Below are 21923 nucleotides of genomic sequence, written 5' to 3'. Positions count from 1 at the left end.
TGATATTCCACTCCATTAAGCAGCTCCCTTATGACCAAATCACCAGCAGAGACCTCTGCAGAAGTTTGTTTGGTACACTCTTCCCAGCTGAGAGTGCCACTGCACTGCTCTCTTGCTAGGGTGCTCCTCTGGGTCCCTCATCTGCATTTCAGCACCTAACAAATGAGCTCACCTTCCAGTTTACATTCCTAACAAACTTTCTTTCACTTTTATGATTTTCCTACAGCACCGTAGCCAAATTAGTATACACTAACACACCTGTTTAAAGTACCGATTTTAACTTTTTTTAACTTACTTTTTTAGTACATGTAAACAACCAGAAATACAGAAATACCATCCTACAATTACACAAAAAGCTACTTTCTAAACACACTTCTTAAAATATAAGTAATGTGCAAAACACATTCAGATTTATCCTACAGTTTGTACTTTGTGGGTACCAGCTATCAAACTGAGATTAGGACACTGCCTACTGCAAGTACAAGGCATCTGAAACACACAGGATGTTTTGGTGTTACGACAGATTTCCTGAGTCAGGCACGTCAGGCACGTCTATAGCTGCCTCTGTTCAATACGTCCTGAACTTGCTGAGCCAAATGTGCTAAGCAGATCGTTTGCACACGTCCAATAAATGGAGGTATTTCAGCTCTACTATTCATGCATGCAGCACATGAGTGACCCCTTTGGAAATACTTACACACACAGCTTTAAAACCATCTCTAATTTTAATATGCACAGATTTGAGAATTCACAGAACAATATGCAATAGAATTCACAGAAGAATATGCAATAGAAAAGAGAATCAACAGTGAGTACAATGAAAGCTAATTTACTTAGCATACATTTGTCTATAGCCGCCATGAAAATTGCTTTAACCAGTTGTAGCTGTAGGCTGAGAATGAAATATATCCTTTCAAAGCTTAATGGAAGAAATAGGCATTAATGAAACACTTTGATTTTAAAAGTAAAGATAAGAAAATTGGAAATTAAAGTTCCCGAAGTAACTGGAACGGTCAGATTTTGTGTGTATTGAAGTGAAAAATGAACGTACATGTATGCACAAATGGACAGAATTATAAGAACTGCCATGAAATCGTATAACAGCACAGCATTTCTTTGGGGTATGGATTCATCAGATTTCTGTTCTATTTCCCACCTGGAAATGCCGCATACCCCAAGAGAACTGAGAGCTGGATACAGGAACAGAAGATTTCCCTGACAAATTGCCAGAGTATAAGGACCTTTCACCTGGACTGGTTAGAAATCAGGATTAGCACTGTACACTAGCCAAATGGACCACTTTGTACACAAAGGAGAAATTCTGCACAGTTGGACCAATTCTGATACTAATTGATGACCTATTCAGTTTAACGTTCTGATCTCAATGAAAAGCAGCATCAATTACGACAGGAGCAGATGTTCCTTCTAACACTTTTACATACCTAACATACATTACAATAACAGATTAGCAAACACTTCAAAGGCAGACTATTATGCACACTGAACTACAGAGTTACTCAATACATTTATTTTCAAAAGGTGTAACTTGCAGCTAGCCAACGGATGTAATTACGCAGGGCAGACACATGGGAGGGTTTAACATGGGATGTTCCGAATACAGCCAGTTGACAATCATAATACACCTTTTAAAAATCAGTTATATTCAACATATGCTCAACACAGTGTATAAGATCTTGGTTTTAGGTGTGACAACCCATCATCATGCGTTAAATCCTAATTTCACAATTGGCTAGTGGATTTCTGAAAGGATGCCAAATGATCAAGTGTTCTGAAATCTTGATTTAGTAACTTCTCCCACCCTGATTCCTAATAAATGGGTGCTTTCAACCTGTATAGACAGGAGGCCACATTTTGATACAAAGCCTGGATTTGCAGGATTATTCTAGGACTAATCACATATTAGTACCAGTCTCTTTCTGTTAATTCATTAATCAGTTGAAAATTTTATTTGATCAAAATAGCCATTAATCTATAGTGCTTCATGGGATAGCACTAAATTAGAGACAATACCAAGAGGATACATGAATGTTCTCTTCTTATCATTCACGTGAATGCAGAGATACACTACTGCATCAGACAGAAATAGCTGCAATAAAGCTCTCTTGCTGCTGAAACAAAAACAGTCTGAATAGGCTTTCCAATCCGAAGTACAGAGCTCTGACTTCTTGCTAATTCCAAAGACACCACAAACTGCTTAAAATTAAGAAAAAAAAAAAAAAAAAAGCAGAAATTGAGTAGACAAGTTTTATGCTAAAATCTTTCTGCCCAAAGTCTTTCAGTCAAAAAGAAAAGGAAGCAAATTAAATAGAATTTGTTATTTCAGTGCAGATTTATGTGTAAACAAGCTGCCAGTTCCTCAGTTCAGACTACAAAGGCTGAACTACACTGGAGGCTCCAGCTCCCACTTTGGTGGCAATCAACATTAGATTCGTTCTGAACAAAGCATTTTTGGATCATTTTTCAGACATCTGGTAAAGAACTCTTTGCATACACTATTAACTGGTGTGTGATAAAACCCTTTTGCCTAAAAAACAGATAAATAATATTTTATAAGATAACAATAACAGATTTCTCCTTTTATATTCTGCACGTCTGCATAAATAGTATGATAATAGTAATAACTGCATCTTCCCTAAGTAGGTCACCGTGAATACTTGGGATTACAATACTTTTGTCAAGACAGAAAATGAGGATTTTAGCCGGTAACAATCTCACTTTGTGAATTATCCATCTCAGTACAACCATCCACCACAGATGGATTACAGCAAATATTTCTACAAATTAAAGGGGCAAAAATACAGATTTCAACACAGAGTACAGAACATCTAATGTAAAGAACATGTAATGCCCTGTAGTTTTGAGGTTTGTGCTTCCACAAGTAACAACCACGCTAGTACAGGAGTACAGGATTATAACATGGTAAATAGAGCAGTCTGCCTGCTCAGGTGATGGAAGAATGTTTCACTGGAAAGTAATGCAGATGCTAGCATCCAGAAGTTAATAATGCCTTACATTAAAAAAAAAAAAAAAAAAAGGAAGGAAGAAAGAAAAATCTTCAAAATTAGCCACTTTTTGTGTTTCTTTTTGTTTTGGCAGCTATTTACCAACATTAAGTATCCTAGATGTTTCAAATATATCCTCAAATTACCGAGGAATAAAAAGGACATTATATATGCATATGACCTCTTTCCCACACTGATATTCCTGTTCCCTTCCCTGCCTCAGCCACAGCAAGGAGGGTGTTTTCAAGGTTGGGTTGGGTTGTCTCCCCCCTTCCCCCCCCCCCCCCATAAGAACAATGGCAACAATGGGAAGAAATTACCATCTTCGAAAGAAATCAATACTTTCTCTCAGGACATGGAAAGCAGGTCCCACCTAATCTTACAGCAGCACTATCAGATAATATTTACAAGAAAAATTTGGGTGATTTGGATGAGACAGGGTTAACATTAGAGATCTTCCTTATTTTACTGTTGCACATTCTCTCTGAAATGGTGGGTCACAACTGAGCGAGGGAAAGGATGGCTGGCAGGAGCAGTAAGAGTCTTTCAATTATAAGAAGCTACATCCTGGCTGGGGTTTTATGTTAAGCAATTTGCTGGTTAAGCAACCACCTGTTCCATCAAGTTAGAGTTGGCCCTGATTGAAGACAACATTTTGAGAGGCAGCTGTATTAATAATCCTCCAACATTAAAAAAGAAAAAAAAAAGAAAAAAAAAAAAAAGAAAAAAAAAAGAGGACATCCAGTTCTACCCATCAAAGCAGAAGATTCCACAAAATTCAGGGAAAAACACTTTCCTTGCACATATTTTAGTTGCTAGAACAATCCACTGAGCAGGCATATTCCCGATTAAAAAACAAAATGGAGACAGACAAAAAGCTCTGCCAGTCCTCATGCGATGGGGCTCTTACAAGAAAATGAGTTGCTGTGTCAAACACGTACAAATGGATGCCCGGTGAGAGACTCATTAACAAGCAAAACTAGCCAGGAAGCAATCCTATGTTAGCTCAGGTAGAAGAGAAAAGGAAATGAAAAAGCATCTATCTGAATAGCTACCATAATGCTGCATGGAACTTAATATATTATGCTCGCAGCACAACAGGGAAATTAAGAGGACCCCTCACCAAGGAAAACAACGCTGGAGTGATACATCAATAAATTATATTATGATTCAAAAAATATATATACAATATTTATCAGGAAAACTGTTTCACTGATGGAGAGTATAGAGATGATTCTCCAGAAGGGTGTTTTCAACAAGGAAATTAAAGATATATAGCTTGACAATGGGAAAGATTCCCATAGCTCAGCAAACCTAGCATTAAGGCTCTCAAATACGACTGCTCTCACAGCAGCAGTTGTTTTCCAATCAGACAGCAAGACAAACTTAGCTTTCTAAAACCTTCTTCTTAGGACATTTGCATTTGTGTTGCTTTCCTGTGGAGACCCTGCCCCAGCAATATTATCGTGCTTCCCATAGTTTGGCTAAGGTGCAATTTCATTACGTTCCTTTACTTATCTGAACAAGCTGAAAGAGTTAATGATTTTCTTGTACTGGCCAGGAGATTTGTGTACAGCTCTCCCTGGCTTTACGTCTAGGCTGTGAGCATCAGATCAATGTCATTCAGACCTTGGGGGCAGCAGAGCAGTATCGGTGAAAGCAGTGCAGTAAATGCAGCAGGAATAGCAATCTGATTTCTCACATGCAGTAAAAATGCTAGAGACCGTGCGTTTGCTGCAGGGAAGCAAAGAGGTGTACAAAGCAGTAGCACACATTACTCAAACGTCTTCAGGGAAAGAAAGGAAGGGGAAGAACAGTTAAATTAAGGATAGGGACTAGAACACTTAGAGGACATTTTGTTTGTCTCTCTCATTTTCTTTCAGTCAAAAAACACACATGAACACATCACATACTAATTGAATAAGAACAGAACGTGAAGAACCCCAGAAACCAAAAGCCCCATTAGGCTGCGGGTGTAATTCATGTGGACTAAAACAGACCATGTCCCAAAGAAGACATGAACATATCTACAATTTAACACAAACCATCACTCCAGGAAAACAATAGCTTCTCTGAAAGGCAAATAATAATTTCTACCCTTCTCATTTTTTGATTAAGCATTTCTCTCTAAACAAAAAAGATAATTTGCGTGCCATTTATTCAAAGGGCATAGCTACTTTGCAGAAAATGAATTTTTAAGAGTGTTTTGTAAGCTCTGTGTTGGATTTTACATTTATTCCATAAACTGAATGAGGACATGTACTGAAAGGGACAGATATTTAGGGTGTTGAATAGTACATCTACATCTACAAATACAACCTGAATTTAAAATGAATTATTCCTCCTTTTCTTGTTGAACTCTTTCAAAGTTGCTTTCTTATCTCTGGAGTAGGTTGCAACAGATTTTGTCCATCCTTTCTCTCAGTAACATGCAGCCAACAGTACCACTCAGTACAGCGTTCTTTATCATTTCCCTTTCTTTCAAACCACAAGTATTTCTGTATAAGCAGGTTTTAAGCATGCACTGTTCCAAGATTTGAAAGATGCCATCCTGCGATTATATGAAAAGGCACTGGGGCTAGCAGTGTTCCTGCAACACAGACCCAATGTGACTATGTTGCTTGTGAGATTCAAGTTAGCAGCTATGTACCACGGTGTGCTACACTCCGTAATGTACAAGCTCCTTTATGAGCATTTTCACTAGACTGCAGGCTAAGCGATTTACTTCCTTGAACAGAGTACCTTTGCTCAGCCTTTCCAGACAACAAGTCTCATCAGTGAATTTCACTGTTCTGTCAAGGGGTCCATCTTCATGTATGGCATGGCTTTGATACCCTAGGGAATGGTGAAAACACTGACAGAGGAAATGCCAGGCACTATTTTAACTGACAGGAAAACTACCAGAACTACCTTGTGTTGAAAGTAAAGCAGGAATATGTTCATGGGCAATCACTGTAGAATAAATCAATCTGTACAGCAGTTTGCTTTAAAGTAACTTCCTTCTCAAGAGAGCCCTCACTAATCGAGGAAATTCATACATCTCGTATTGGTGCACCTGCTGTCAACAATCAATAATTTGGCCATCACTTCCAGAAATCGTGACAACTCAATTATTTTATCACCTTCCTCTTTCAACAGATGGCCAAACTAATAAGTTTCCACCAAGTTGTGAAAGTCCAAGGGAAAAGTAATCTTTTCTGGGCAGCATTTTGTCTCCTCCGGTTCCATTCCCTATCTGTGCCAGATCCAGAGTGCAGATAAAGACAGTGGCTGCCCAGATAGCTCTGCGGAAGGCTGGTTACAAGTGAGGATGTGCCTGTATGGCAGGGACACCAAGACCCCACGGAGGCATGAAGTCTTCTAATAGATTTCTACATGACCAAGGCCAGCAGCCCGATTCAGAAGCAGGCTCTATGGACTTGGTGCATAAAGGAATGAACCATCACAATAGCAATGAAATCTACATGAGCTTCCCTGTAATCAAACCCTTTGTATGTCGTTTATAAAATATTTTTTTAACATGCATGATGTTAAAGAATTTTTTCCTGTACAAATGTAAAAACCGCTGGTAAAAACCAAACATGATCCATGTCAGTTAACATCAGTAAACTTCTGAAGTTAACGTCAGTTACCTCCAGCTTCAAGGCAGAGTCTTTCATACTGAATCTTCCAACACAGATTTGAGAGACTAGCAGGTTTCTGTACTAGCCATCTGTGGCTTTGCTTAGCTCATCCAATGAGTTCTCTGTTCATCTATTTTTAATGTGCAAGGCACACTACGAAAAAGAATGTAACGATAAATAGCAAACTATTCTTTAAAAAGTGGAAAACATCTCTGTCATGCAAAGTTGCATAAAATATCTCTCCTTTATTTTAAAATCTCTCTAAACAAATTCTGTCCAAATATTTAAAATTTCTGTTTGTACATTTAATTAGTTTTACCTGTGAAAACTGATTGTGAAATTTGGTCAGGTTTTCAGCCCATCTGGTGTGCATGCAGGTCCAGATTATGAAAAGGTTGCATTAGAAATCAATTACATTTTGGTCATTCTCATGCAAAGTCTTGCAGCACAAGTTTTACATTAAAGTCTTCAAAGCAGATGTATTTAGAGGGGGGTTGTAAGTGGTAAAGGTAGCCAAGACTCTTCTCTGGGGAAACATACAGTGGTCTCTCAAAAGATAGAGATTTATCAAGTACCTATAGTCTCTGTAGGGGCCATAGGCATTTGCTGAGAAAAGTTGTCCTAGGGCTATCTCCTAAGAAACCCTCACTGAACAGCTGAGTTCTCTCTGTTGATTGCTTTTGGCTTGCTTTTATTGAAGACATAGTGGATCTTCCTCCTCCTTCAGCCGGCTTCAGGCTCTGTGGCCATGGCTGATGTCCTTTACACAAGGAAGATTCATAGAAAACTATATATTTTTTAATTATTATTTTTTATTAGGGCAGCTTGATAACTTTGAAGAAAAACACAGCTTTTAGGCACACAGGCCCTTCTTCAGGCTGATTCATAATCTTTGGGTGAAACGTAGTGCTATCTACACGTTAGCAGCTTTGTGAGCAAACATCCATCTTACATTCCTGCAGAGTTCAACTCCACCTCACCAAGCTTCCAGATCCAAACAGCGCTTAATACAGCTGATGGATTCCCTGGTGATCACATTAGGATGTGATCAGGTAGCCCAAGTAACACCAGACTGCAGCACCCAGGAAATTACACGTCAAAAAGTAAGGGAGACGACTGGGGTTTGCCCTTTTGGGTGCAGGTGTGTTAGCATACACTTAAGCACCATTGAAGTTCGCACATCTTTCCATTGATGAGGCCTTGGATTTGCTGCATGACTTTTAAAATAGACCCACAAACACTACCGTGAACATTCTATACTTTCAGAGGGAACAGTATAAATGCATCCTCAAATTCAAAAGCAGTTTTCCAGGAGAAATCTTGCACTACCTAGGACTGCACAATGACAAGGGCACTCCATGGTGACTGAACAAATGCAGGAAAACCCTATTCTTCTGTCACTGGCAAAATCCTACTTGAACTCTGAATCAAAGTCATGCAAGTAGCCAGTAAGCTGTTAGCAATCTTTTGTTACCAACCCCATGCAAAAAAACAAAGCTCCAAAGAAGTGACACATGCTAATTCCTTTTTGTTTGTTTACAGAAAATAAAGGTTAAAACTGTATCTTATGATTACATAAAGCCACATTACTCACGTTACCTTTTGCCTTGAATTTCCAATATGAAATGGGTGGCATCAGAGCCCTTCATATGAGACAAGTCCATGCCTGTTTTTATTACTGTACTCCAAGAGACAGAACCAGAAAAACCTAAAGAAACTGACAGCAAGTAAAAGGGGAACAAAGCCATATTCTGGTGCATAAGATGTATCTAACAGTGGTTTGCTCAAGCAGCCAGATGATAAGGAAGAGCTGACATAGTGATGACCTGTATTTTCTCAGAGCAATTTAATTAAGTCCTTTAATTAGTAAGGGCCACTAAACATTGCATTACTGCAACTAGTAACTTAATCTGCTGTTGCTAGATTGCCTTTTAGATCTGAATCTAAAGTCTCAGATGAGATGTGGCAGCACACTGCAAACACCATCATGCTCAGGGCATGACCTGGCTTTAGCAAATGAACCGGTCCTTGGTATTATTCCCAAAGTACTCACAATTGTCTAAAACTACATGGGTAGATTTCTCTATTAGAAAATTTCAATTAATAAAATGTGTTTTTTTAAAAAAAATGAATTTTTATCCACAGTATTTTGTTAAAAATACTAGAACATTTAGATTAGACCATGTTCTTATTATGATTTTAACACATTACTGCCTATTTAATACTCAAATCAACTTTTCAAAAATCAATTTTGAAAATTTGTATTGCTGCAACTAGATTTTTATTAATAATATAGAGTGCAACAAGAGAAGTTAGAACAAAATATTTTAATTAATCGTGAAAATACATCAGTGTTGTGAAAAACTTCAAAATACCTACATGATTTTCAATTCTAATTCACTGTGTATCTAAAAATGCTCACTGTTGAATTTCCTTCGAAGTGGAAATTCATGTTCTATCTTCAGGACCTGCCTAAAAGTAACATGGGTAGAGCCTGCAGGCTTCAGAATGGCACATTTCTCAACATATTGAAAACTAGCATCATTTGATCTTAAATCTGCACACACCCATTAATAAAGATGGTTCACACATCACTCTGGTATTTCTCAAATACAGAGAGTAATTCTGTTTCTTACCAGCACAGTCTTCTCTGTCTTTGTCGTGCTCCTGCCACCACGGACAGGCAGTAAATACTGACACTAGGCCAAGCAGACTGATGAACATCCAGGATAGCTCAACTTAATTCCTCCTTAGAAGAACTCACTTCCTTAGAAGTAAAATGGGATTTTTTTTTACTGCATCCAGCTCTAGAGCCCTCTTAAGTTTGTCTTGTTTACCAATAACTTTTCTTCTTTATTTGAATAGCAAATAAGCTATTTGAACAGAAAAAACATCTCTTGTAACTTCATCTGAAGTTTCCATACAGAATTACATACACAGAACAAGACAATAACGGGCGTGCTGTTAGGGTTTTTTTGTTTGCCTTTTTTGTGTGTGCACATGTGTGGCTTATGTTTCTGGTTTTAGTGTTTTACATACTATTTTCCCTTGTTTGCAAAGTATTCAGGCTCCCTTCTTTTTCTCCACTAGGAAGGCAGCACATCACCCATTCTTTGTAGTTCAGCTAAGCTCAAACTGAGTTCCAGCTACTTATGTGGGGTTCCTTAATACTGTATAACATCTCGGGTCTCATGTCTTGTAGAGAACCATTATCTACCTACCCACAAGATGCAAAATTGTGCAAGCCCCCTCTTTCATCACAGCCACATGAATTCATTTTGACCCGTTAACCAAAACCGCTGCATATTAACCACACATTGATGCATCTTTCAACAGCTGCTCTGAGAAAGTAAACATATTTGGATGACTGATTACTAAGAAAGATCAAACTGTCTGGGCTTAACTGGCTCTAAATGAATATCCTACATTTCTTTCACTAGTTCAGGATTTCTTTGAAGAAGAAATACACTTTATCGTTACAAATACTGCTGGTGTCAGCAGGAGGTTGTGTTTTTAAGGTCCACTTGTCAAAGACACCGTGAAGGGGAATACTAACCCAGATGCAGACAGTGCTGGCTATTTTCCACGTTAGTCCTAGGCAAGTTCCTGCACCATAAGGTCTATAAATGAGAGAGCTGTACAGAGATAACAGGGCAGCCTTCTAATGGCTTTTGAAAACTACCACAGTGGGCTAATCAGAAGAGTTGCTCCAAATTCCAGTCCCAATTCTATGAACCATGCAAGCCAGCAATTAAGGTCACCTTTAATGAACCAAAAAGGTCTGACAACTTTCTCCTGGATTTTGTTTTAACTACTCTAGTCAGCTTTGGTCCCTTGCCTGCACTCCTCTCACAGCACATTGTCTATGCTGCCTTGATTCCTGGATTTTTCCTTAAAATCTGCTACAGTAACTACTGCAAATTTAAGAGTGAGAAGGATGATGAAGAGCCTGGCTACCAGCAATATGCCATTTTATGCTCTGAGGGTTTGTGTTGGATTTTAAAAGAATTATATTAAATTGGCACAATAATGCTCTCCTGCCTGCAAAAATTTTAGTCCTCCTTTGAAGAATTGTTTAATCAGGGGTAGATACACAAACATCCAACCTGAGTGCCACACAAATACCTTGGGAGCAGTGCAACTGATGCACGTGGTATAAATATTTTTACAAGTGCAAATATTAATACTTCTTATCCATATAAATAATTCAGTATGTACTGTTTTGGGATATGTCAAAGCTTTTTCTTTCTACAATTATACAGTGATAAATATGATTTGAAGACCAGTTAAACACACTCACAGAGGGAAAGGAGCTTAGGAAAAAAAAAGAAAAAGAAAAAGAAAAAAAATTGCTTCACTAGCACTAATACTAAATAATATAATATATAAGGGCATGTCTTAATTAAGGAAAAGAAATACTATATTGCTACTACTGTCCATCACATCAGAAAATAACAATTTTATATTTCTCAAGTAAACACGGTGAACTTATTAGGATCCTTTACTAAGGACTGAAAGAATCACATGTACCATGCTCCCCATCCATGAGATATACGTTGAAAAAGCTCTTGCTTTTTAAGCTGAATCCAATATCAGCATTCTATTACAAAATCATTCTGTTTTTAAAAAGCATCTCTTTCTTTAATTTACTAAAATAATTACACAGAGCTTATTCACTAATGTACATAATTGTAAATACTTCACTCAAATCAGTTTTAGGAAATTACAGTGGTTTGTCGAAATACACAAAGCACTGCTCGCTTTATGGTAAATTCTAAAAACTGAGTCTGTTAGCAGCATTTTATTTGCATATCAAATATGATTTCTCCTCTATTTTTAAAGCATGTATTAAATTCTATTAGCATAAGTTGCCAGGCAGAAATCCTACTTTTGGTTTCACTTCTGTGTTTTGGGTTGTTTTTCCCAATACCCTTTAGGAAATCTCTCTGAGTGAGTACATCAACTTGCCTACCACACTAACAAGGAAAGAGGACTTCATTCCCTTCAGGGACAGCCCCTGCCAAAGTGCACGAGCTTTTTGGCACCATTCAAAAAGATTTTTTTAAGATACATGAAGATGTCATTGTTCAAACAATTTGAAAAGAGCAATGTGCTGGTTATTTAACTAAAGCATAACAGTAACTATATGGAGAATCAGTATTTTGCCTGTTTTAGTTGTTCTTTGAATAGACAGATGATGATCCAATTCTTTCCACTCCTCACTTGTAAAGCATCGTTGGGCAACACAATCCAACCTCCCAGAACAAGGACTCCTCCCTAATAACAGTCTTTTTTCATGACCTGTATACACCTTGTTATCCCCCCCTCAACTTTAGGAATGCCCTAGCATTGGCCAACCCTAATGCACAGCTGCAGATCACCACCAACAGCACTAGCTTCTTTCCAGCCAAACAAGTTGCTCCTAGCTCTTGCTTCTTCAGCAAAGCAAAGCTACCTAAGAGCAACAACAACAGAAACAAAAGGCTGGCCTTCTATTGGGCATAAAAGAAAACGTGGCAGTATGTGTTTGGAGGGGAAAAGGGAAGACAGGAAGGATGGGAATTCTGGAATTCGGTGCTGTATGTACTAACTTTTCCACTGAGAATACAGGTGTTACATACTACAAAATGTTTTTAAAATAAAACACTTCTTACAATAAACAAACCATTTAAGTATCAACAAATGTTTGAATTCCAAAGGAACCTATATCTTCCAAAGAATTTAAGGATCACACCAAACTCAGCACTTGAAGACATCATTTGGATTTGAGGCAGGTACTTGAAGAGATTTTGGGATCAAAAAAAATACAAAAAGGATTAAAGCAGTCTCAGTATGGCTTTTCTGCCTCTGACAGGTAAATCTGGATTAGTCATTGAAATACTGTTCCTCATATCATAAGCTGATGCAAGCTATGAATTTAAGTTATACCTTTTAATTTTATTTATTAATTTGAGAATTAATTCCCTGTGCACCAGGGAACACTGCTCTGGTTAAGATGTATGAAGAGGAATTTGTATCACAAATCAAAGACCCACACTTAACATAACGATGTTTCATAAGCAGTTTCCTACATCCAAAGAGATGTTTTCATTATGTCCTTTAAATGAATCGGTACATGCCATACCTCAGTGTGCTTTGACCAGCCTCAAGTACTGACCAGAAATGCCTCAGAAAACAACAAGCAGTACAAAGAGGCACCAGAGAAGGGTAAGGTCCTGCTTCGCTGCTTCTGTTTTGTTTGCTAGTTTCAACCTTTCTTGCACACCTCCAAAAGGGTCTGAGACTTGAGATTTCACTAACTAGGTATATTTATGAGTTCATATCTCCAAACACTGACTGTCTCAGTATTACTGAAAATCAGCTGAGAGGAAAAATCAAACTAGGAGTCTAAATAAGGTTTCTTCATTGCTCTCACAGTAGCAGTGCAAGTTCTCTTCCCATCAGAGTTTTGACCCTAACATCTCTTAGCTCACAACTCCAATTTATACAAACACAAGAATAACAACATGGATGTCACATCAGTTCAGTCTATTAGGCCAGTCGCAACTGCATGCAACAGTTGGCACGATCAGGCTTTGGGCACTATGAAACTGTTTAAATATCAAGCCTAACAGTTCATACTCAAAATATAAAACAGCAATTGGTGGTTTCACCGTGAGCTTGTCTCAGGTGAGCTTGTCTCAGCCCTTCCCAGATCCTTTCCTGTAGTCATTTTAGCACTTACAGAAAGAGAGCAGTAGGGCACCCTACTAAAAAGGTAACCCAAGAGAGAAGAATATAAAGAAAATAAAGGTGAATAAAATAATAGGCTAATGGCAGCAAACCACCATGTAACGGGAAGAGAGGTTATACAAAATATGGGTAATAAGAATTTTTCCTCTTGAAGGAAAAAGAGAGAAAACATTCAAATGAGAAGTAAAAAATGGGTAACTGTTTAGAGATAATGGTTGAGAGTGAGAAAGGGTAAAGAATAAATACATTTGCATCTTCACTGTTACCAAGTTTCCTGATAATTTTCCAAAATCCCTCCTATTGGAGCTGTAAGAACTTCAGCTTTTCCTCAAGTAAGATTAGTAACTAGTCTTCAAGAAGTAGCAAACAATAAGCTAAAGATTATATTAAGAAAAATATCCTATTCTTAAGGTTGGCTCATGACTTCTTCGGCATCTGACTCCTTGCTCTGCATAATTCAACTTCTGTTTTCTGTGGTCTTATGTATTTCCTCTGCTGTTTAATTTCTCTGCAAACAAGCCTGATGAAAAGTAATGAGATTGCCTGTCATAGCGCTTAGGGGATATTAAAATTTCTCAATACATTAAAATAATTAGAGAAGAATAAAGAAAATTAGATGATGATAATCACACTCTACACAAGCCTATCCAGTAACCTTTGAGGAACGGGGTCCTCGAAAAAAAATATTTCTGCCTTATAAAGAATCCAACTATCAACCAAAACAATCACGCTTAATGAAAATGTGTAAATATAGCTGTAGTTTGTGCTGTAACTGCTCAGATATAGCTGCTCTTCAGCGATTTTTGCTCATTAAGAGAAATACCACAGAATACCACACGCAGACCTTTCTCTCCACAGAGCTCTCCTAAACAAAAAGTCTTCCCTTTAGTTTCTGCAAGACTTCCTCCATGACCAGGCCCTAGGGTATTTAATTAATTCTCTAACTGTTCACTACAGGCACACTAAAGTTTAACTAAGCCTGGCTTGCAAACATTTAGAAAAACTTAATTGTAACACATTGTTTTCTCAGCTTTATCATACAACCTGTTTTTGTTTGTTTTGTTATTACTTTTACAAAAATATACAAACAAGTTATAATATAAACAAAATTAATCTCAGGCCTGCTTGTTGGTTCCTTTCATTTAGCTTCCTTTCCCTCTACATGTAACAAGAGCATCTGATTTTCTTTTAGTATTCTGGAAATTTCAGAGAAGGGAAAGAGCTGCACTGACCTCCTTTAACACTCATCCACAAGAATCACAAGCTAACGTGTATCATAGACACATTTACCTACCTATGGGTGGCTTACAAATTTATTTTCCTTTAGCCTTTCTTACAAAATACATTATTAACTTTTTAAAGCTGTCTTCTTCATATGATTTTATTCATGTAAGTTCTTCATATTTTAAGATAGTCTAACTACTGTTAACTTACACATTGTAACTGACATACGGTATGATGGTCAGATTCTCCAACTGCAGCTCATTTTACTAGGACAAAAATAGCTAGTTTTTTCCATATGTAACAAATGCTTGCTATCAGTTACTTTGAACTGAATCCATAATTTATCCAGCATCTAAAGAAAAAGCTTTATCTGTGTTGATTTACTTCTAGTCCCACAAAGTTCAGAGCTGTCTTTTTGAAATAGTTCAGTAATTATGCCTTCAACAGACCCTATCAATAAACACCAAGTTTTGTATACAAATTAAAAACAAATCACAAAGCTAAAATGGATAGAGATTGAGAGATGAATCTAATTGTATTAACATTTTTAGAAGTAATTTAGGATAATATACACTTAATTATTAAATATCATGAAGCACATTTCAGTCCATGCATCAAGTGAAAGGATACATTTTTACTCATAATCACACACTCTGAAACCTACCTCCCTAATTCTGTTTTCTACAGGAAATGCTGAAGGATTGTTATTTAAAAAATAAAAATAAAAAATTTGCTGCTGAAGGGTATTAAAGCAAAAGAACAAACAAATAAATAAAAAGCCTCAAAAATGTAGTGCGGCTATGTGCCTTGTCAGGTAGGCTAATATTTAGAACACATCCATTTTTGAAAATTAACAGCTAACATTAATGTCTAACTAAAATCAAATTTAATACATATTGCTTTCAAAGCCAAGCGAGCAATTAAAGCTAATCAAGTCTCAAGTTGTTCACATCCCACGAATGTCACTTTCTTTGCAGGAAGGAAAGAGATTAAGCAAATGTCACCCTGTTCGAATTTTGAGAAAATTCACAACATACAAGACAGAACATCAAGCAACTAGGAAACCTCACACTATTTCTTAGTCTGAACCCTAATGAACTGAATCAGAATAAAAAAGTAAAACCTTGTTAGTTGTTTTTCCTTTTTCCAACCTTCTACTACTACCTTAAAAAGAAAGGGGCCATACTCTATAGCAGCTGTTACCAACTGTTCATTTTGGCACTTCAAAAACTGGTAAAGGTCATTGTTGAAACTAGTATATTCAGCTTGGTATTTTTTTCCCCAATTTCTTCTACTTTCAGATACCAAATACACATTGACAGAACTAGTAAAAATTGTTGTGCTTTCTCATGGAACCCAACAGAGGGAACCCTGCACCCTCCCTGATCCCACCAAAAAAACAAACAAACAAAAACCACAGACAGGCTTCCCTTTACATGTCAAACATTCAACACAGAGCTTTAAAGTAACAACCTTTGTTTTCAAGGTAATTTTTATATTTTATTTCTATCACCACTCTCCTCTTTGGGAATATGCTGCAAAGTAAACTACTCAAAATTCATGTTACACACTGAACAGGTAAGGAAATACTACTGGTGGACCGTAATTCTATTTGTGTCCTTTCTGAAGTTTTCTTTTTGGTGCTGTTTTTTTTTTTTTTTTTTTTTTTTGCTGAGGAGTCGTTGGTTTTATTTTTATTTTTATGTTTGTATCGGTGTAAATACAGGGCATTCAGCCACAAGCATTGCAAGTAAAGCCTGAAAACAGCAGCTATTTCAATAGGAGGTTTGAAATAATATGGTTCTTATATTGCCATGGAGACAACTGGTCCTCATGTTCAGTGTGACTGAATGCATGTTTTAAAAAGCTTGAAATACAGAAAGATGTGATACAGACGTCTCATCTGTCCTTTGCTTCCTCCTTCTTGTCTTTCTCTGGTAGAAGTACAGTTACAACACGTGTTTGATCTAGCATGACAGAGGAGATTGGGTACAAAACAGATGCATAGCTATACATGTTTGGATTCTGTTGCATTATTTCCCACCATGTGGGACCCCAAGTTAGGTAACCAAAGACTAATAAGTTGGAATGGAAAGATTACCAAACCCAAGCAGAGCACATGAAGCATATTACTACTGGATTTCATTGCCCACATTTAGTGAGAAGGAAATTACAGCAAAAGCAAGCGTTTCTGAAAACAGAAAGTATCATGTTGGAAGTATATACAACACTGGGAGAGAACTGCCCTTTGAATAGAAAGCACAATTCTTCCTCACTGAGGGGGCATTAACTTAATGTCTGTGTGAACAACAAACTTGGTAGCTGATGAAAACTATTATGACCGTTTTGCGCTTTCCGTAGGTTTTTAATTACAGCCTGAACTGAGTAGGAATTAATTTTGAGAGAAGCAAAAAACCTTGCAAATACCTTCTCCCTTTGCACTTCCTTCCCTGGCCCAACTCCTCCCTGCCACTCACAAGTAAAGCTGGCCGAGTTAATGCCAACGCCTTGTGACATTTCTTGCCGAAGTTCTGACCAGTTGATCTAACAACAGCTGCCCTTTCCCAGGCCTTTAGAGCCTGGATTTTGAAAGGTTGATGTATGCAGATGCAAGTTCTAAAGAACAACCACCTAAGAACTTGTGAATTATTTCCACTTAAAGAAAGCCAAGATGTTTAAAAGTGACTAGCAGTTTTGTGGGCATCTGTTGTTAGCTCTTTAAAGCGACCAGAAGTTGCTTCATAGAAAGGCCCCTTCACAGCATATCCACCACCAAAAAGGAACTTCTGCTAACATCCCCCCTGGCTGAGGTACGTTTTGTCAGAGGAGCTAGGAGGATCTAACTGTGAAACCATGACTCTCCCAGATTGGCTGTAACAGGTTTATCTATGCCTTTAACAGAAGCTTGAGTTTCATTTTCTCCCCTTGTTTCATGGCACAGCACTTTTAAGTAAATACTTGTTTGAAGAAGCAGACGGTGAAAGCAATTGGCTCTCTTTCCATAACTACACATACCAGACAGCTCTGGGGTTTTCACAGAAAGCCACTGCGTATGCTACTTAAGAGATAAAATAAGGGACTTGTCAAATGCAATACATGCCTGAATCACACAGAGGATTTAAATGTATGTGTGCAGGGGCAGGAGACAGTGAGAGGAAGGTACAGGACAATCTTGCTGCTGCCCTGGCATAAGACTCCTTCGGTAACAGGGGCTCAGCTTCCAGGAGAAGCCTGTTAAGAAGTCTGAATGAATATTCTGGTTAGTTCTTGTGTAACTACCAAGAAAGCAGGACCCTGCCAGTACTTCAAATACTCTAAGACCTGCCCAGGTTATAGGAAGAAAACAGGGACAGCTAAGAAGCTGCTAGGCTACAACCCTGTGCTTGGTGTGCATATTCAGCTGGTTTTCTTCCTCCAGCAGCAGCTGCAATAGCTTCTAACAGCGGAGTCCAAAAATTCACAGCCCTGCTACAGTCCACCAGCATTGGAACATGACTTTTTGAGTTACATTATTAAATAGCATTTTCTCTGCATCTTGTGGAAAAATGAGACAAAAAAAGTTAATAAACTCCTCTTAGTGAAATATTACTAGTGTTAGAGGACAAAGGAAAGTGATTATGAAAAAATCAGTCTCCCTTTGAGAAGAAAAACAGGACACATAAAACAGGGTAAAATGTTAGGAAGGTTGTATGGTAAAATATGGGATAGGCATTACAATCCCCTGCCAAGTTTAATATGAAAACAGAAAGGCACCTACAGAGGACCGTGTGGAAGACAGGTAGACAGAAAAATCTTGGAAACTGTGCCTACAGCCTTTTGTGCAAGGTAGAAATGGAAGATAAAAGAATGGATCAAGATAGAAAATGCACAGATGAGAAATATGGGAAAAGAGGTAAATGCTTCTAACCATGTTAAAGACAAGGTCCTAATGAAGTTTGGGTTAGGCGAGTTGGGAAGTTAAGAGGGGGCTCTCAAAGTAGAGGTGGAAAAACAATGTACAATGTTACGACTCATTTGCAAGTGAGCAAGGTGGTGGGAAATGGGTATTTATAGAAAAATCAAAGATAACTGGGAAATACTGAATAGTAAACATAATTCAAAAGGGTTCAGTGATGCTTTGCTGAGGACAGCATTCAGTAATGAGGTTCACAGGTATGGGAAACAGGAGAGAAACTAGGATTTCCAGAGGTTCCCAAATGAAGACAGAAATGGCCTTCACTTTGCAATTCAAAGTCTGAAATCAGGTTGTTAAGATCCATGGAAGAGACAAATTAGGTGAAGTTCCTAAACACGTTAATTATAATTTATTATATTCTATTCCCTATCTAATAAACCCAAGGTATTTTATTCCTCTAAAGCCTTTTTGTTTTATGTGCTGAGGAATTCAAAAATAGTACTACTAAAAATTTAACCACCAATAAATTTAAATAATATGCCAAAAAAATCACACACAAAAAAACAATAGTGAATGAAAAAGCATCAGGTTTGAGTTTCACTTGCTTTAAGAGGAATTTTCATAGTGGTCATGAATAAAGCTTTAATTTTGATTCATGCCAATAAAACCTTTATGATTTTACAAAGTTTGTTACATTTACTTATTTACCTACTGAAGCCGATAGCAAACCTCCACTAATTTCGATATGAAACATATGAATATGCTGATGCGCATACGAAACATATAACCATATGCTGATGCATTATATTCCCATGCCTATGTTGTAATGACATTGCTACATTTTCAGAAGTCTATTATCACGACTCCATCACTTCTATTACTTCCATCTTTCAGTTCATTTTATTCCTCCATTTCACTGTGGAGCCTGGTTTACTTTTTTTTTTTTTTTTTTTTTTTTTTAATTCCTCCCTCCTGTTCATGACCTGTGTTTTTTCAGCTCCCTCTCTTTGCCATCTTCTCAGATGGAGATCCTCTACCCTATCTTATTTTCCCATGCCTACATTCTTAAACCACTGCAGATCTGTGGGTATGCCCTTATCACTTCAGTTTCCAAGCCTTCATTTCCAGGGTTCTGTGACTGAGTCTTGAAACTCCCCCAGCAGCTTTGAACACCACATATGCATTACATTTTACAAAATACCAAAATCCCAAGGCTGAAAATACTGCCTCTAAGTCTAAATACAATAAGTTGAGGAAAAAAAAAAAAAAAATGCAATTTTGCTTTTTATGAAAGGCAAGCCAAGGTCAGGCAATCAGATAAAAACACAGCCACGACACCAGAAGCTTAATAAATTCTGTATGTCTTTGCTAGAACCTTTCCCATCTTTGCTAACTGCCAAGATACTCATCTGCAGCTAGAAGCATTCCCATCTCCAATCAGTTTACATCTGTTTAGTAGCAAATATACTTCTGCAGTCTGGATACAATAATCTGTTTCCTGCAGACCTTCATAACTGCTAGAGAGGAGCCGGAACCTAACCTAAAAAAAAAAAAAAAAAAAAAAAAAAAAAAACTTCCCACACAGCACCTTCCTTTTTAATCTGTGGCATCTTTTCTTTCAAGTTCCAGCGAGGATCGAATCACAAATGTGAAATAATCAACATCCCAAACACTGGATTAAATTCTTGTCAGGACTGAACATAATGATTTAAAAAAAAAAAAAAAAAATCTGGTTTTCTACACAGCTTTGTAAATGTAACCTTTTAGCTGCATTTTCTATGTAAAACAAGTCTAAAGTTTTAGACTTCCTTACCAGATAAGATTTAAGGTTGTGGAACTCTTTTTCCCCTGCACTGTACAGAAATTTAATACCATGCAATGAAATTCAGCTTGCAGAACAGATGCTCCCCTGAATAGTAATTGCAATTTTAAAGCTTCTGAACTGTAAATCTGAGATAAGCCTAGGCTTTTTGGATGCTCACCTAATCTAAACCTGAACTCCAAACAATCTGAAGTTCACACACTGCTAGTAATGAAACAATGCAGAGTTTTTTAGTCTGGAAATGCTGTCAATGAGATGACCCCTAACGTCACAAATGCTATGGTATTACTAATTTACATTATTTATAATAAAAACCCTAAGGAAGATAAGGTTTATAGAGAGAGCTTTTCCCAAGACATTTACCACTGTCAGAACGGGAATAGAAAAATACACAGGAAATATAGACAGGGATGTTCCTTGTCTAATTACCATGCCACTAGGGTTGACATCTCTGTTCCAGAGCTATGACCAGGGAGACCCAAAGTGATCCAGCGCAGCCAGACAGCAGTAAAGCAGCAGCTGGTAGCAGCCTCTCGTGATGTTTACAAATGAGCTGTGGTATGAACTGGAGCATCCAAGTTTTCTTCCCCAAATACTTACACTGAACAAAACACTGCAGATGGTCAGATCCTGACCTGCCCAGGAAAAAGAGACAGAAGGGGGTGGGGTGGGGGATACACTGCTACACTGTTAAGGAGGGAAAAAAGATGCAACAAGAGAGGAGGAGTAGGTAAGAAGAAAGAATATGGGAAATTTTATAACAGGCCTGAATATCAAAAATTACCTACAGGAGAAGATTTTGCATTCTACTCAAGTACTTTCTTCATCCTTTGATTCTCTTTATATATATAAGAATACATCTAAAGGTAGAAATACATACAATTCAAATTCTGCATTTATTTCATGTATGATTCAAAAGCATATTGTAGATAATTCTATGCTGAAATGTGTTCAAAAGCCAAAGAAAACAGTCAAAAATAATTTAGTAACTTTTCAGCCTAAAGCATTTGAACTAAACCTACAATAGAGAAGCTTTCAGCTATCACAGCCTAACAGTGGATGAAGCTACCACCCACCATGGTGCTTCATTTACTGCAGGTTGCTGAATTTGAGTCCATGTTTATGCTACAATAGGAAACGTGCTGACCTGTGGGTATTTCCCAGGAGACAAAAGACACTGCACACACTGATACATTCAAGCAAGATACACTGTTAAACTTAAAATCCATTTAAATTTCATTTGAATTATTCCATTTAACCCCAACTGAGTCACTCCCCTTTCTCCTCCCTGATAGATTTATTTTAGCTAAGGCTAATTATTTCTAAAGACGAAGTTCAATTGCATCTTAATACAATCCTGACTCCTTTCCAGCACAGTCCTTTTCTTTGTGGCACATCTTGTGCCACAAGATCAAAGGTGGTAGTTGCTGGACTTACAACTTAGGAAAGACTAGGGTTTTGGTGGGGTGGAGGGAACAGAGGGAGAGGTATAAGGAAAAAAACAATTTTACATGCAGAACTGTGTTTGGTTTTAGCCAGGGTTTTTAGATAGCTCATTTGCTTAACATTCTTGCAAGAAGATTTGGATTATGCCTTGGCAACTG

At 37.6% G+C, this 21923-nt stretch overlaps 2 protein-coding genes and 2 long non-coding RNA genes across 14 annotated transcripts in view; 2 read left to right on the top strand and 2 right to left on the bottom strand.

The window, feature by feature from the left end:
• CTNNA3 (catenin alpha 3) overlaps window positions 1–21923 on the bottom strand; it is a 457011-nt gene that overhangs the window by 310093 nt on the left and 124995 nt on the right. The window lies entirely within an intron of this gene.
• LRRTM3 (leucine rich repeat transmembrane neuronal 3) overlaps window positions 1–21923 on the top strand; it is an 85130-nt gene that overhangs the window by 62370 nt on the left and 837 nt on the right. The gene's annotated exons all lie outside the window — the stretch shown is intronic.
• On the bottom strand, window positions 7443–8303 carry LOC118169359. The gene is made up of 3 exons (XR_004752041.1): window positions 8187–8303; window positions 8032–8037; window positions 7443–7555 (listed from the first exon to the last, which is right to left on the bottom strand). It is a non-coding gene; the product is annotated as an uncharacterized LOC118169359 (long non-coding RNA).
• Window positions 16271–20053, top strand: LOC118169356. Its single transcript, XR_004752038.1, has 2 exons — window positions 16271–17931; window positions 18256–20053. It is a non-coding gene; the product is annotated as an uncharacterized LOC118169356 (long non-coding RNA).

The sequence above is a fragment of the Oxyura jamaicensis genome, chromosome 6, assembly GCF_011077185.1.
Source record: "Oxyura jamaicensis isolate SHBP4307 breed ruddy duck chromosome 6, BPBGC_Ojam_1.0, whole genome shotgun sequence".
In the NCBI taxonomy this organism is placed as follows: domain Eukaryota; kingdom Metazoa; phylum Chordata; class Aves; order Anseriformes; family Anatidae; genus Oxyura; species Oxyura jamaicensis.
Note: the sequence above shows the minus strand (reverse complement) of the source record. Positions and strands in the feature narration are given on the sequence as shown.